Source organism: Benincasa hispida, chromosome 2 (genome assembly GCF_009727055.1).
Source record: "Benincasa hispida cultivar B227 chromosome 2, ASM972705v1, whole genome shotgun sequence".
Taxonomy (NCBI): Eukaryota; Viridiplantae; Streptophyta; class Magnoliopsida; order Cucurbitales; family Cucurbitaceae; genus Benincasa; species Benincasa hispida.
The window spans coordinates 45,987,758-46,003,787 of NC_052350.1; positions in this window are offsets into that span (position 1 = coordinate 45,987,758).

Consider the following 16,030-nt stretch of genomic DNA (forward strand, 5'->3'; position numbering starts at 1 on the left):
AAATTGGTAGGGAATTGAAGAATTTGTAAGAGAAGAATTTTCTCTAAGAGATTGAGAGGGTAATGAGAAAAAGGAAAAATCTAAACTTCTGTATCCCCAAAATAGAGCTCTATGTAGTTTTTTCTTTTGTATCAATATATGGAATAAACCAACATTACATGAGGGGAGTTATCTCTTCACCCACATATCCATTCCCCTGCAAATTGTAGGGAAGTTATTTCCCCTTTTATTTATTTATTTAAATTATTATTATTTATTTAAATTGTGCGTGTGTGTATACATACATACATATATATATATATAATGAAATTTAATATATAACCAATAATTAATTAGTTACTTAGTTAATATATAAATATCACATATTTATTAATTATGCATTTAAATCGTATAAAAATTTATATGTCTCTCTTAACCTATAGTCTTAATATGAATCCAATTCATATTAAATCAACATCTGAATCTTATTAAAATATTATTTTCTCATATTATATAATTTTAATTATAAATTATATATATAATTAACTATATACTATAACGTATCATAATACATTATACTTTATTTTAATCCTTATTGATATAAAATTCTCTTAAATAATTTGAACAATTCAGATTATTCGAAAAAGAGCTTATCTTTGTTTTACCCTTAGTGAGCTAGTAGCGGGACCTAATCGATCTACAAATTAGAAGCTCTAATTATTTGAGATTAAATTAATCAAACTCTTTAATTAATATAATCAACATTCATTAATTATAGGTCACTCCAGTAATGACCCACATCTACACTCTGCACACTGTAGATATATTTATGTGTTCATGGATATAACCAGTTATCAATAAGTCAACCTTTCACAAATGTCCGTAATTATAGTTGGGTCAAAATTACCATTTTACCCCCATAGTTACTTCTTTCTCCTTAAGTCCCACTAATACTCTAATGAACAACCTATTTATGGTCCTACCATAAACAAATCTCTCTCAAGCCAATGAGAGGGAGGGGCCCCCTGTTCAAGACCCAGAATCAGTACTTAGGGAAGCAATCATCTACTTTCTCTGAAAGCAGGAAAAAGTGAATTCTATCCTATGGAGATATGTTCCCAACTCCCTACTTGGACAAATCCCTAAAATGGTACGCTTATTGAGTCGAAAACTCGAGCAACTCTCATCTATGCAAATAAAATGATTGTCTCATAGACATGAGTCCATAACTCATTGAGGATTAAGATCGAGTTCTCTATGGTCATCCCATGAAATGTTAGTCTCTTCAAATAATGGTATTATAATGAGAGATTAATCATTTCATGATATAGTCTTATACAAACTCTTTGTAAAGGATACCCCAACTCACATGTCTCCACATGAACGATTTGGATCAAATTGTTTGTAATACTTACAATTCTTATAACATTTACAAAGTGGGTGGGTCATATTCACTGTTTTACTAAGACAAGACACCCAACCTTGTCACTACACTGCAGACCTTAGGTTATTGCTTGAACACAATCCACTTGTATGCCTACCACATACTGTTCAAGTTACATTAAGTAACCTAGGATCTTATACTTTATTGGATTGAGTTAATGAAATCTAAATTTCAAATAAAATACTTATTATTTTATTAAATAAATAATTTGTCATTCAGAATACAAACTATGAGACCCACGAGATTTAGGACACTAATCTCAACAATCTCCCACTTGTCCTAAAGCTAGTTGGGTGTATAATATAAATACAATGCAAAGTACACTATACAATAAACTGGGGCATACTCTATACCCCATAATACTCCCCTTGCCCTAGACAAGATGACGTATATGTCGTAGACTCAAACTCTCTCGATGACCCTAAAAAACTTTAGTCTTGAAAGCATTCGTAAATAGATCAGCAACATTTTGCTCCAAAGCGATCTTCATGACAATCAAGTCTCCTTGTTGCACTTGAAGGGTTGAAATCCCTAACAAAGTGGAAGAATAACACATAACCATACTTGAAATTAATTTGGAAAACCGAAATACCAGTAAACTGGCAAAATTATACAGAATAAACCTACTGTATAAATCCTAGGTTAAACATGTTTTTTTTTTTAGAAACAAAAAAACTACAGGGAGAAGAATTTTCTTTACTCACTTTCATTGAAGACTCGGGATGGAATCAATTTGCCAATTGATCATGAACACTACCAAAATGACTACCCTCTTATTCTCTGAGAACTTGAGGTGGAAGGTTTGTGGGAACCAATCTTGAAAAAGGGAAAACAATCATAATAATTTTGTGATGTTGTAGATAGAATTAGAGAGAAGATTTTTTCCCCCCTTTTCCATAGAACCTTTCTGTCAAAAACTCCATTCTTTTTTTTTTTCTTTTTCTTTTTGCAAGTCTAATAGGCGTGAGAGAAGAACTTGGGTAGAGATCCACGTGTTGATAACTCCCTTCTCATGTAAGGGAGTTATTAGCTTTTAATTAATTTAATAAATTTAAATTAATAATTATTCATATATTAAATTAATAATTAAATTAATTAAATCCAATTTAATTAAAAATTTATTCAAAAATAATATTTAAATGAACATCTCTCACATAACCTATGGTTTTAATTTAATTGTTTAAATAAAATTAAATCAAATTGAATTAAATTGAATAATTAATTAATTACCTAATTAAAAATCACATATTTATTTCAACCTACATTTGAATCATGTTCAATTGTATTTTTCTTATAACCTATAGATTTAATGTATATCTAATATGCATTTAATTTTTAACCTATAGTTTTAATATGAGTCCAATTCATATTAAATTAATATTTGAAATCCTTCAAATATATAATTCTCTCATAAATTAATTTTGAATCATATCAAAATTTATATAATAAAGTTTAATTAAAAGTAAACTTTATATTATAATGTATCAATATTCATTATACTATTTCCCTAAGTGAATTTGAACATTTCAAATGCTATTCAAGACAAAATAACCTCAATATCCTTTATGAGCTAAGGAAGAGAACCTAATGGACCTACAAAACAGAAGCTCCGACGATATGAGATTAATTGGTTGAACTCATTAACCAGATCGTTCAATGTTCATTAACTATGGGTACACTTCATTAAAGACCCACATCTGCACTCTTCTCACAACAAATATATTTCTGATTCTGTGGATATAGACCAATTATAACAAGTTAGTTCTTTATGAGTATTCATAACACCAATTGGGTCAAATTACCATTTTACCGCTAGGTTACTTCTATATCCTTAAGTACCAGTGCTCTTCTAATGAACAACTTATTTATGACCCAACCATTAAAAAGAAACCTCTCTCAGCAAGTGAGAGGTTATGGCTCTTTATTCAAGTCTTGGAGACACTAGTTAAGGAAACACTCATCCACTACAAGAATTTTGGCCTTTAATGTCGGTTGAAAAAAGTGAAACCGGATGTATAATGTCGATTTAATTTTTTTAAAATAAACGGATCTTTAATGTCGATTTAAAACCGACATTAAAGATTTACATTTTTTTTTTTAAAAAAAAACAAAACTGATTTTCTNCTCTTCACTCTCCCTCCAATTTTTGCTTTCATTCGTAGTCTTTCACTCACCCAAAACCCACATGGAACCCCCAAGGTCTCTGTTGTTGACTCTCTATCTCTGGCGTCCTCTTGTCCTCTCTATCTTTGAATGTAGAAGCTCGTCTCCAACATTCATGTTGCCTCTTCCCTCTCCAAACCAACGGCAAGTTCGCTCGTCGGCACGACGATGATGAATTCTAGGCCACCTTTTTTAACTCTCTGCGCTCCCTCCATCAACTCCCTCATTCTTCTTCAATAAGTTTCCGATATCCTTTCTCTCCATTTCCATTTCCATTGCATTTTTTTGCTTCATTTTTCATCAAAAGTGGAAAGATAAAAGACGAAATGGTTGTTGTTTTATTTATTTATCTATTTATTTTGCGTTTGGATCAGTGAATGATCTTTTGGATTTCACGAGTTGCGAAATATGTTGTTTTTTGCTCTTGGTTATCTTTCTTCAGTCTCTATTCGTTATTTATTGATGTTATTTGAGTTTGATTTACATTTGGATGTTTGTAATTACTTAGCTTGAATCTTGCAATCCCTTTTAGGAATGATGCTCCCTCGAAGAGAAAATTATTATAAATCAATCTCTAGAGGATTAATTTTCTTTACCTGATTTTCTTCCGCTGCCTATCTCAATGCCCTTGATGTTGTGCTTTCTCAATGCTTAGTGGTTACCAACACTATCTCATTTCTGCCTCCCGCTTTCTTTTTCAAGTTCAGATGTCCATTTTTCTTTAAATCGTAAAGATACTGTATTGTCCCATAAAATTTAGGGGGGGTATTTCTTAACTTTGTATTTAGGTTGTAGTGTCCAATATCTTTAGCCATTACTAGAAGTAAGCGTCCACATTCTTCAATAGAGCAATTAAGTTATTTATCATACTATACAAGTTGAATTCCAAATTTTGATTTGGTACACTTCTTCTCAAGATATTTGATTTCAGCTCATTAGGTGTGTCAAGTTGCTTTTCCCAGACCTTTTAATTTGTTTCTTGCTAAATAAATTCTAGATAGCCTAATAAAACTGATAAGACTATGTGATTGATTATATAGAATCTATTAAATTAAGTGGAGAGATATTTGTTTAGAACCTAAACAAGTATGTATATCACCTAGTTATTTAAAATTTGATAAATTTATTAAGCACCCAACATTTGTTCAATAAATTTGATAACTTTGTTTATCTCAAAACCCAAGGGAACCCAAGGGTTGGGTGGTCCTTTGCATGGGTGTAAGCCTTCCTTTAGAACATTTAGTATTTTAAAAGTCATGTAGTTTCTTAGAGTTGATCTTAGGTGGGTGAAGCCTTCCTAAGGATTAGTGAGTGATGCAGGAATGATGTTGTTTTGTTTGGCTTTATTTTTAGTTCGACTACTGTGTTACTGTGTAATAACTTTTCTTTATTCTAATATCTTCTATTTTAATTTTTTTTATTAGTTACTTGTGGTTAAAATGTTCCACCATAAGTTTAGTTGTTTTCATAGGCTGGTTTCTATAGGGTCCCTAGGTTGTATTTGAGGTATTATTCAATAAAGATTAGATTCAAGAAAACTCCAAGATTGGTCCTACATTAGTCTGGATTAAAAACAAAAACCCAATATTTAGTTTTTATACTTGAGTTTGCCAGCATCCAATTACAATATTAATTATTAAGCTTATGGACTTCTTCTCCTAGGGTGAGCTTGTGCATGCTTTAGGAGGTGCTATAGCATCAGTTTCTCTTCTTGGAGTTCCTTTGGGACATAATTCATCATTTCTTCAAGGTCCAGCATTTGCATCTCCTTGGATTAGGGAGGCCATCTGGTGTGGGAGCACAAATCCAACTACAAAAGAGGGTATCTATTCTGTTGCCTCTAGGAAGTTTCATAAAATTAACTTGGTATATGTTTAACGTGGAATAGCATTAAAGTTGGTTTATTCTTAATATGGAATAACAATAGTAGCATTATCCTCTGTTGTTACTTGAAATCTTATCACCTTTTCTATTTTACAAGATGGTAAATCATAATTTGTTTCATAGTCTTGTATTCAATATTTCAAAATTAGCCCCAAAGAGTCGTGTGTTTAAAGTTTTGATAACTAGTACGAAAAATGATCAAAATAAGATATATTAGAACATTATGATTTCAGAAGCAAGCAAGTTGAAGAAATTAATTGTTGAAGCTGGGGAATTTTTAATGTGTATTGTCTTGTCTGGACACTCATTTACTTGCAAGTTGGACTACTTGACTAGACAACAGTTCTGTGTGTAACCCCCTTGCCTAATAGCTCATGTTAGCTAAAATTATGAACTCCATTGTCAAACAGGAATGGGATGGGTGCAATCCTCATAGGGAGGTTTGTAGTTTACGACTCATTGATACTATTTATTTGTAGTTTAGATTTGATTCAAGGTGCTCGAGTTTGTAGGTCACACTATGGTAATTTGTGGGTTATTCATGCACTATGGTAATCTTTGTGACAAATTTTGAGGTTTGAAGTATATTGTGAGCTAAATTTTCTTATTGATGTATGTGTTCTTGAATATTCATTTGTTGGAATTCTGATAGTTCTGTTGAGAACAAGTGGTTGTAAAATATTTTTGGGAGTGCGTTTCTTTGAACAGGTTCAAGGTAAATTTTTGGTTTTGTTGTGGTAGCATCATTATGCTGCCGACAATTTTCCATCGTCTTCGTATCTCATATTTAGGTAACCAAGCTTCTCTTCTTCAAGATCTTTCTCTCATTTATTCAACTATTGAGTTTTCTTGTTTTGCAGGTGCAACAAAGGAGTAAATATTTGGTATCGCAACCTCTTTATGCTTTTTCTTGGGGAACTTTAGATCCAACACATTCACTACAAGAATTTTTCCTTGACTATACCATTTATGCACATTCTCAATAAACACAGTGAGTTAAATATGAATTCTTATCACATTTTCACTTTCAATCCTTTGTCTTAAACCTTTTTTGTTTGTGATCGTTTGAACAACAGTGGTTAGACAAAGATGCCTACAATCAGACACTGCTGAAGCTAGGGGGTTTGTTCAAGAAGAATTATGAAGGGATCCATACTTAACAAGTGGAGAGGAACAATAATCTCATAATGTTTGTATTACCTGTAATTTGTGTTTTCAAGGCCTGAATTATTGTATGGCCTTTTAAGTTATAATTTTATAGCAGAATTTGTGGATTAAATGTAATAAATTTACAATCCATACATGAATAATATGTCATAGCCACAACGTTCGATGATGATGTGTCATGTTATACTTTTTGACCAAAAAAATGGATTCGACAACGAAATTTAAAAAAAACGAATAGATTCGGGTTTCAATGTCGGTTAAGAATTAAAAAAAAACATAGGCTTTAATGTCGGTTGGAAATTTCACTGAAGGTCTTTAATGTCGGTTGCAACCGACATTGAAGGTTGTGTTATTGAAGCCCTTTAATGTCGGTTTAAAACCGACATTAAAGGCAACCGACATTAAAGGGCTTTAATAACACTATCTTTAATGTCGGTTTAAAACCGACATTAAAGCTCGAATTTCTTCTAGTGATCTACTTACCTTGAAGTCGAGAATGAGTGAAATCTATCTTGTATAATTATGTTCCCAACTCGCCACTCGGTCTTATTCTCAGAATGGTAGGCATATTGAGTCGACAAATTGGCCACTCTCACCCATACAAACAAAGGACAATCTCTCATTAACAGGAGTTCATAATACACTTAGGATTAAGACTAAGGTGCTTAGGTCATCCTATTGAAATAGAAAGCTAACTTGTCAACGGAGTTACATCTAGTGGTTACTATTTTGTGGTTCGGTCTTATGCGAACTCATTGCATAGGATATCCCTACTCACATGTCTCCTACATGAATGGGTTGGATCATTGCGTTTGTATCAAATACAAATAGTGTCACCATGATAAGATACCCAGTCTTATCCCTATACTATAAACCTTTTAGGTTGTATCTTGAACTTTGATCCCCGTATGTCTCTACATACTGTTCAAGACTCATAAAACAGCTCAAGATGTTAGTTTATTGGATTTTAGAGTTAATAAGATAAAATAAATACAACACAATTAATAACACTTATTGAGATAACATCAATAACTCTTTATTATTGACGGTCAATTATTTAAATTTACTATCAACGAGTTTTAGGGCCTAAAACCCAACAAACTCCCACTCAAACTAAAACTCTAGTTAGTGAGATGTACATAACAATAATAACCCAAAACAATGGGGGTGGTATAGTAAAAAAAAGAACAATAAACTAGGCATCCACATACCCATTAAACATCTTCCACTTGCCCTAGATTATAAGATGTACATGTGTCGAAGACCTAGATTCTCTAGATGACCCTTGAAGACTTTAGCCGAAAGAGCTTTCGTAAATGGATCAGCGATGTTGTGCTCCGAAGCGATCTTTGTGATGATCACATCTCTTTGTTGCACAATCTTCCGTATCAAGTGATGCTTCCTTTCAATATTCTTTCCTTGTTTGTGGTTGCGAGGTTCTTTCAAGTTAGCTACTGCCCCACTGTTGTCACGGTATAAGGTGATAGGCAAGCCCATATTTGGAACAATTTCAAATAACTTAGGAACTTCTTGAGCCAAATTACTTCCTTTGTTGCTTCACAAGAAGCTAATTACTCAACCTCCATAGTGGAGTCTACTATGCATCCTTGCATAATGCTATGCCATACTATAACTCCCCGTTCAGGATAAACACTAATTCTGATGTGGATTTCATAGAATCCCTAGCAATTTGATAATCAGAATCGATGTATCCCATATGGATCAAATCCTTAGCTCCATACACCAACATGTAGTCTCTCGTTCTCCTAAGATACTTGAGGATGTTCTTAACCAAAGGCTAATGATCTAACCTAGATTGGACTGGTACCTATTGACTATTCCTCATGCATAACAAATATATTGCCTAGTGCAGAGCATAACATACATTAAGCTGCCCACAACTGAGGTATAGGGAATACGTCTCATATCCTCAACTTCTTGAGGTGTCTTAGGACACTGTTCCTTGGTCAAGTAAACTCCGTGCCTGAAAGTTAATAAACCCATCTTAGAGTTCTGCATCGAATATCGAGTCAACATTTTATTGATATAAGTTGCATGAGATAGAGCTAGCGTTCTGTACTTACGATCTCTAGTGATTTGGATCCCAAGAACATACTGCACCTCTCATAAATCTTTCATTTAGAATTGGGGCTGCCAGCCATTTTTTAACATCAATAAGGTATCCTACACCATTCCCGATTAGTAGAATATCGTCCACCTAACGTACCACAAAAGCTACTTTATCGTTGATGATTTTCTTGTAGACACAAAGTTCATATACGTTTTGGTAAAAACCAAAAGATTTGATCGCAATATCAAATCTTATGTTTCAAGATCTTGATGCTTGTTTCAACCTATAAATAGATCGATTCAGCTTGTAAATTTTGTGCTCCTAACCTTGGGATATGAACCCATTGCGCTGAGACATGAAGATGCTCTCTTCAAGCTTGCCATTCAGAAAAGCAGTCTTGAAGTCCATTTGCGATATCTCATCGTCTTATTATGTTGCTATGGATGAGAGAATTCTTATAGACTTTAGAATAGCAAAAAGAGAAAATGTTTCCTCATAGTCAATCCCTTTCCTCTTGGTATAACCCTTTGCTTTAAGTCTAACTTTGAAGGTCTGTACCTTCCTAGCTACATCTCTCTTTCTCTTATAGAGCCATTTACCCCCTATGGGTTTAATCCCTTCAAGTAGATCTACAAGTTCCCATACTGAATTGAAATACATAGACTTGAGATCAAGGTTCATGGCTTTGATCCATTGGTCCTTGTCTACGTCATTCATTGCCTGCTTATAAGACAGTGGATCCTCAACGCCATCATCTAGTATGACAACCTGAGTTTTAGTTAAACCCAAGTAATGGTTAGGTTGTGATACAACCCTTCTATTGCATCAAGGCACTCTCAATGATTAAGAAGGGCGACTGACCTAAAGTGCTAGGTCCTTAATTAACTCTTAATGAAGGACCAGTTTCATCAACGACTCTTATTGATTCTTCTGTAGCTTCATTTAATACTAATTTTCTTCGTGGTTTATGATCTCTCATGTGGTCTTCCTCCAAGAATGTAGCGTTTTACGATACAAATACTTTGTTTTCTTGTGGATCGAAGAAGATACCACCTCTCGTTTCCTTAGGGTAATGAAAAAAATTGGCATGATCTTGAACAAGGTTTCAATTTCTTAGGATTTTTCACGAACACATGTGCAAGACAAACCCAAATCCTGAAGTAGCGCAAACTAGGTTTACGCTCCTCCATAACTTTAAAGGTGTCTTAGAAACACTTTTCGATGGAACATCATTCAAGATGTGAACTGCAGTCTCTACTTCATACCCCCAAAACAAGCTAGGCAATTGAGCATAACTCCTCATAAAATGAACCATGTCTAACAAGGTTCTATTTCTCCTTTGTGATACACCGTTATGTTTAGGTGTACCAAGTGTTGAGAGTTGAGATTAGATTCCATATTCTATCATATAGTCCTGGAATCTTAAATCCATGTACTTTCCACCCAATCAAAGTATTTTAATTGTCTTACCTAACAGTTTTTCAACTTCAGCCTTATACTCCTTAAACTTTTCAAGGGCTTCAGACTTATGTTCCATTAGGTATAAATAACCATACATCGAATAATCATCTATAAAAGAGAAGAAGTTTTCGTACCCTCCTTGAGCTTTTATATTCATTAGTCCACAAATATCCGAATGTATGACCTCTAAGGGCTTTGGCTTTACAACCTTTTCAACTAGAAGGTCTTTTAGTCATTTTACCCTCAAGACAAGATTCACATGGAGATAATGAATCATCTTCTAATTCACTTAAAAGTCCATTCTTTATCAATCTCCTGATCCTATTAAGATTAATGTGATCTAATCTCAAGTGCCAAAGATAAGTATTATTGTTACCTAGAGAACTTCTTGTTGGGAATGGTGTCCTAAATCTCCTTGTTATCTCATATTTTGTAAACTCTGTATAAACATATTGTTATTAATAAAATAAGTGTTATTTAATAAGTATTTACTGAATCCAATAAATTAAGATCTGAGGTTATTTTATGTAAATTTAAACAAGTATGTAGAGCATACATGTTGATCTTGTTTGAATAATAACCTAAATGGTCTGTATTAGATTGATAAGGTTGGGTACATTATCCTGGTAACATTACGGATACGACTCACTTTGTAGGTGTTACAAGTGTTGTAAAGTGCTACAAATGATCTAATCTTGATCATTCATGTGGAGACATGCGAGCGGGGGTAGTTTGAAATGTTCAAATGAACAAGTGGGAATTTGAATATATATGATATAATTAAATTAATTAAATTATATATGATATAATTGATATGATGTATTTGATTCATTATTAGATTGGAGGAATTAATATAAATATGATTTATATTAAATTCCATAAAATAGGAAAAGAGCTATGGTTTACATGTTATATATGATGCATTATTAAAACTATAGGTTATAAATATAATATGATAAGTTAGTTATTATATTTATTTATAATTTATTAATTATATGATAATTAACGACCTTAGTGGGTGATTTTACATGGTTTTATGGTAACTGTGAGATAAAAAGAAAAAATAGTTTTTCAAATCATTCAGTCGAATCATCTCACAGAAATCACTATTGAGTAAAAAGAAGTTTTACTACACAATAGTTCTACAGAGCCTAAACGATCAAGTGTTGAGTTTACGATACGATAGTACTCGTTTCTACATGATCGAGCATTAAGTCTATAGATAGACTTCATCTATTACACGATTGTGTGATCGCTTACTCGATCGTCTACTCGATCGTTTACTCTAATCCATCCCTCTATCCAAAATCATATAGAGCCCATAACTCCTGGATTCTCACACCGAGAATACCAAGGTAATCTTGTGTTGGTGTCAAGTTCTATTCGAGGATCGAGGATTGAGTTTAACTCGCTGGTGATTGAGGATTTTCCAATTGCTCATGTTGATCATTGCATTCGTGACTGATCGAGGGAAATATGTGAAGAAAGAGTCCTTCAAAGGTATTGTTTACTTGATCCCTTGTATTTAATTAAGAAGCATGCCGTAATTTTATTTAATGCATAATCTATTATGTATGATTGTAAATGTCTGAGTTCTTTCACAATGGAGTTTAGAACGATCCACTTCCACTCAAAGGTCCTCTAGTTTTAGAATTCCTTCATTTATTTGCCTTTTACTTTGAGTATTAGTAGTTTTAAACATTTAGTGATTTAAAAGTGTTTTTGCTTCGGTTGGTCTTAACACATACAAGTTGTTTTCTAATTTGGTTGAAGAAAATACCATTTTTTCAAAATGAACGCCTCATTAATATAAAAAAAATATAGTACAATTGTTCGATTACACACAAATTAGATACTAAGTTCCTTTTGATTTTAGTAACTATATACAAATTTTAAAAAAATAAATATCTATTTCTAAAAAACACCTTTGCAGTTCCCATTGCATGAGCTAAAATGACGTCTCCCGTTTTGACCTTAAGTGTTATTTGACCCTTTTCGAGCTACTAGAAGGAATTAATTCCTTGTAAAGGAGAAAAAAAATGATTAGTGGCTCCTAAATCAAGTATCCAGGCATTATAGTAATTTTCCATTAAACAAGTGTCACACCCTGCCCCGAGCCCGCACTCCTGAGCCTGAGGTGAGGCATGATATTAACTGATGCTACTTTGGTTAACCTACTAGTTTCTTTTAAATAACCTTACTTATAATAGCAGTGGAAAAATATTACATGCTTTAATTAGAAACTAGTTTACAAACTCAAGTTATATTTACATGAAAAACCTTATCCCGACAACCAATCTTATTTAGTACTATTTCTAGACTTGTGGCAGACCTTGACCAACACCGCAACCTGGACACGTCAGCTACCTGCAAGAGAAACACAGAGACAAACCATGAGCTTTACAAAGCTTAGTGAGTCGTAAAACAAATATAAGTATTTTACAAGCATTATCACGAGGTTCCCATGCGAACCTCCATCATATCATGAAGCTTTCACAAACCCACCTATACACACGGTAGATGGTTAACATTTCATAACTAAAATATCAACCTATGTGCACATAGTTCTCACTTTCGTGGGCTCAGAAGCTAGGCCCGTCGGCTCTCTAACCATCCCACTCAAGGTTTTTCCGTCCCACAGGCTCAGAAACTAGACTTCTCGGTCCCCTGACCATCCTGTAAGGATTCATGTTGGGCTCGGGCTCTAGGTCCACAAACCCCTTGACCATCCCCACGTCATACACATCTCATAACATAAACTACAACATATTAATTCACAATATGCTTAAAAGAGTAAAGGAAGAAACCACTCACAGTGATTTGTTGAGAACTTTCTTCATAGTTCACCCGGTTTCCCTTGTTCCTCCGTTGGACCCTATTTCAGGTTTTAATTTAAGCTTAGATTACTAACTTTTTTGGGCCTTATCTCAAGACATTTCCTTCTTAAAAAATGTGTGAAAATGTCCTAACTATAATACCTTAAAGTTTCGCCTTGAAATTCCTTGGAGAAAGTTCCAAGTCTCAAGTTTATTTCTCCTGGCCCGACTGTCTCCTCACTGGTGAGCACCTCTTGGTTTTCCTTGAATTTGACAGCATTAGAGTTAGAATTGCATTAAGGCATCCCTCACACTGAAAATACACTTAATTTATAAACTTTTGGTTTAAAAATCACCTGATTTGCAGGAGTAGTTTGGAAAATCTTTTTGTTTAAAGTTAGCCTATGTGTCTGCCCATACAACCCTGCTCCCTTCGGCATCTTTGCTTGCACCTCTGACTGAGCACTGCTTTCCCTTCTTCGAGTGTCTCTTATTCTTTCCTTTCTTTGTGGTTTTTAAGTACTTAACTGATGTGTGGGTTGAAGTGAGGCATTATCCACCTTTTATAGGCATTCAACCCTTCTTCTTTGCCTGACACCTCTTCCCTTGAGCACATCCAAGTGTTTTCCTTATCTTCTGCGAACTCCTAGCCTCTTCCACCTCCTGCTTGAGGTGTCTTCACCTCACACTATCAATGCTACCCTTACATCAATGCAATCTTAAGTGTCCTCCTCCTCCATAGCCAACACTTGAGGCTTAACTTTACATGTCTGCTCGTGCATCCACCTCATTTTCTTAAGGCCTAAGACTCCTTCCTAGCAAACCACATGTTTAGATGATGTCCTTAGATGCGTCCATCCTTCATATGCGTCCATCTAACTTCCTATGCATTCAACTAGAATGATGACCAACACCCTTTCAACGCATACTACTAGCCTTGTCCTATGTGCCCACATGCCCTCGGATATCCAACGCATAGCACATCACCAATGCATAGCAACCTTTGGGTCAACTTGGTTTTCAACTCAACACCTCAAGGCATAACTCACCATCACCTAGGTTCTTGCTAATGCATCTCTTATGAGCAACGCAACCCACTTCATAAACCTTGTTACCACAAGCCTTAACAACGCAAGGGAAAATCACTATGCGTCCACCTTAGCTCGTTCCATCGCCTAGCTCATACTTTAGCAAGGCCGCCGCATCCATCGTATCCATCGCATCCATCGCCGTAGGCCATCACATACTACCAATGCATTCCTTCGGCCGCATACATGCATACCATAGGCCACATCACCATTTTCCCTCGGCCGTACACTCTCACATAGCAAGGCCGCCGTATGCCACTAACGTATAGCACTGCCGCATGACATCAACGCAGGCATCGACACATAGCACCACCACATGGCATCGAAACATAGTGCTACCGTATACCATGGATGCATACCTTTGACTGCACAATGCATAGCACTGTTGCATGAGCCAACGCATGGTGCTGTCGTATACCATCGACGCATACTCCCATCGCCCGCATGCCATCCATCGCCGCAAGCTACCAACGCAACCATCACATCCATCGCATCTATCGCAACCATCACACAGCATTCATTGTTCTAACCTTTCAAGATAGTGGCTGTCGCATGCGTTGTTCTTGGCCATACTTTAGCCTCTCTCCATGCCTAAGCAACCTCTCTAAACTTCATGGCCAATGCATGGCACCACATCAACGCATAGTCCCAACACTTAGTCATTTTCTCCTTAGCTTCCACCGCATGGTTATACTTATCTTCACTAGTTATGGCTTATTTCCAAAGTTTTTAACAAATCCTTTTTATCACTTAGAAATTTTCCTACTCTTTGTCTTAGAATCTAACTCATTCTTAGTTAATCTCTTTTATTTCCTACTATGAAAGGGAAAATGGAATTTTGGGTTTCACAACAAGTTTCAAGAACTAGTATGTTACATATACCTTCCTTTTCCTTCTTCTTAGCAAGGTACTTGGGGCAATTACATTTTCAGTGACCATCCACATTGCAATGGAAGCACTTGCCCTTATCAGTCGCCTTGGTCTTGCCCTTACTCTTTCCAGCAGAGGGAGCCTTCCCTTTTTCTCATTTCTTTTTCAAGATCTTTTTAGAGCCAGATGATAAGGGTTAAGACTTAGTTCTAGAGGATGAACTCTTATGGAACTTCTTGTAATGGGAAATGTTTGCCTCTTCTTCTATCGGTCCCTTATTTTTCATAAGAGACTGACAACTTGTAGAAATACAACTTATTTATACTTTTTATTTAGATATTGCGGCCAAAAGAAAGGAAAGTTGTATCAATTGTATAGAAATTAGCTAAGAAATGCAAGAATTATAAATTGTTGTCAATACACCCACCGACACCATTGCGATGGTAGAAAAGAATATTTCAAGTCTGTTCTGCAGGAAATCAAGTCACCGCGTGCATTCAAGGCTCAAGATAAACTAAACAACGCATCTACGTCGCATTGCTCCCATCATTTAAGAGTGAATAGACGATCAACGCAATGACGACGCATGCGAAAATCGATCAAGAGCTTCGTGATCAACGCAATCTCAACTGCATGCGGTAATAAAAAACAACACCGCATGCGGATAAACAATCGAGGATGTAAAGAGCTGCAACATAATTGCAGAGGATTAATGTGTGTACAGTTGACGGTTGTGCATTTCTGATGGAATTGATTGCATAACAGAAGGAATATTCACTCCACCATTGCAGGAACCGCCTTAACAATAAAGTGGGGACCATAATGCAAAGAGTCAAAGCTTAGCCTATAAATAGCTCCGGCCAATCCACTGAAAAATGATGCTTGAATACAGAGAAAAGGGTATATACTAATCTGAGTGAGAGACTGGTTGAGCGACTAATCAGAGTAGATCCGGGAAGAATTAAGAGACAAGGCCGAGAGGTGAGTCTCCGGGCAAAGAATCCTTCTGATCTCTGCCGTTGAAGCTCTGTACAAAGGTCACCTCTACCAGACGAGCAAGCCTGAGAGGGAAGCTCTTCTGTTCATT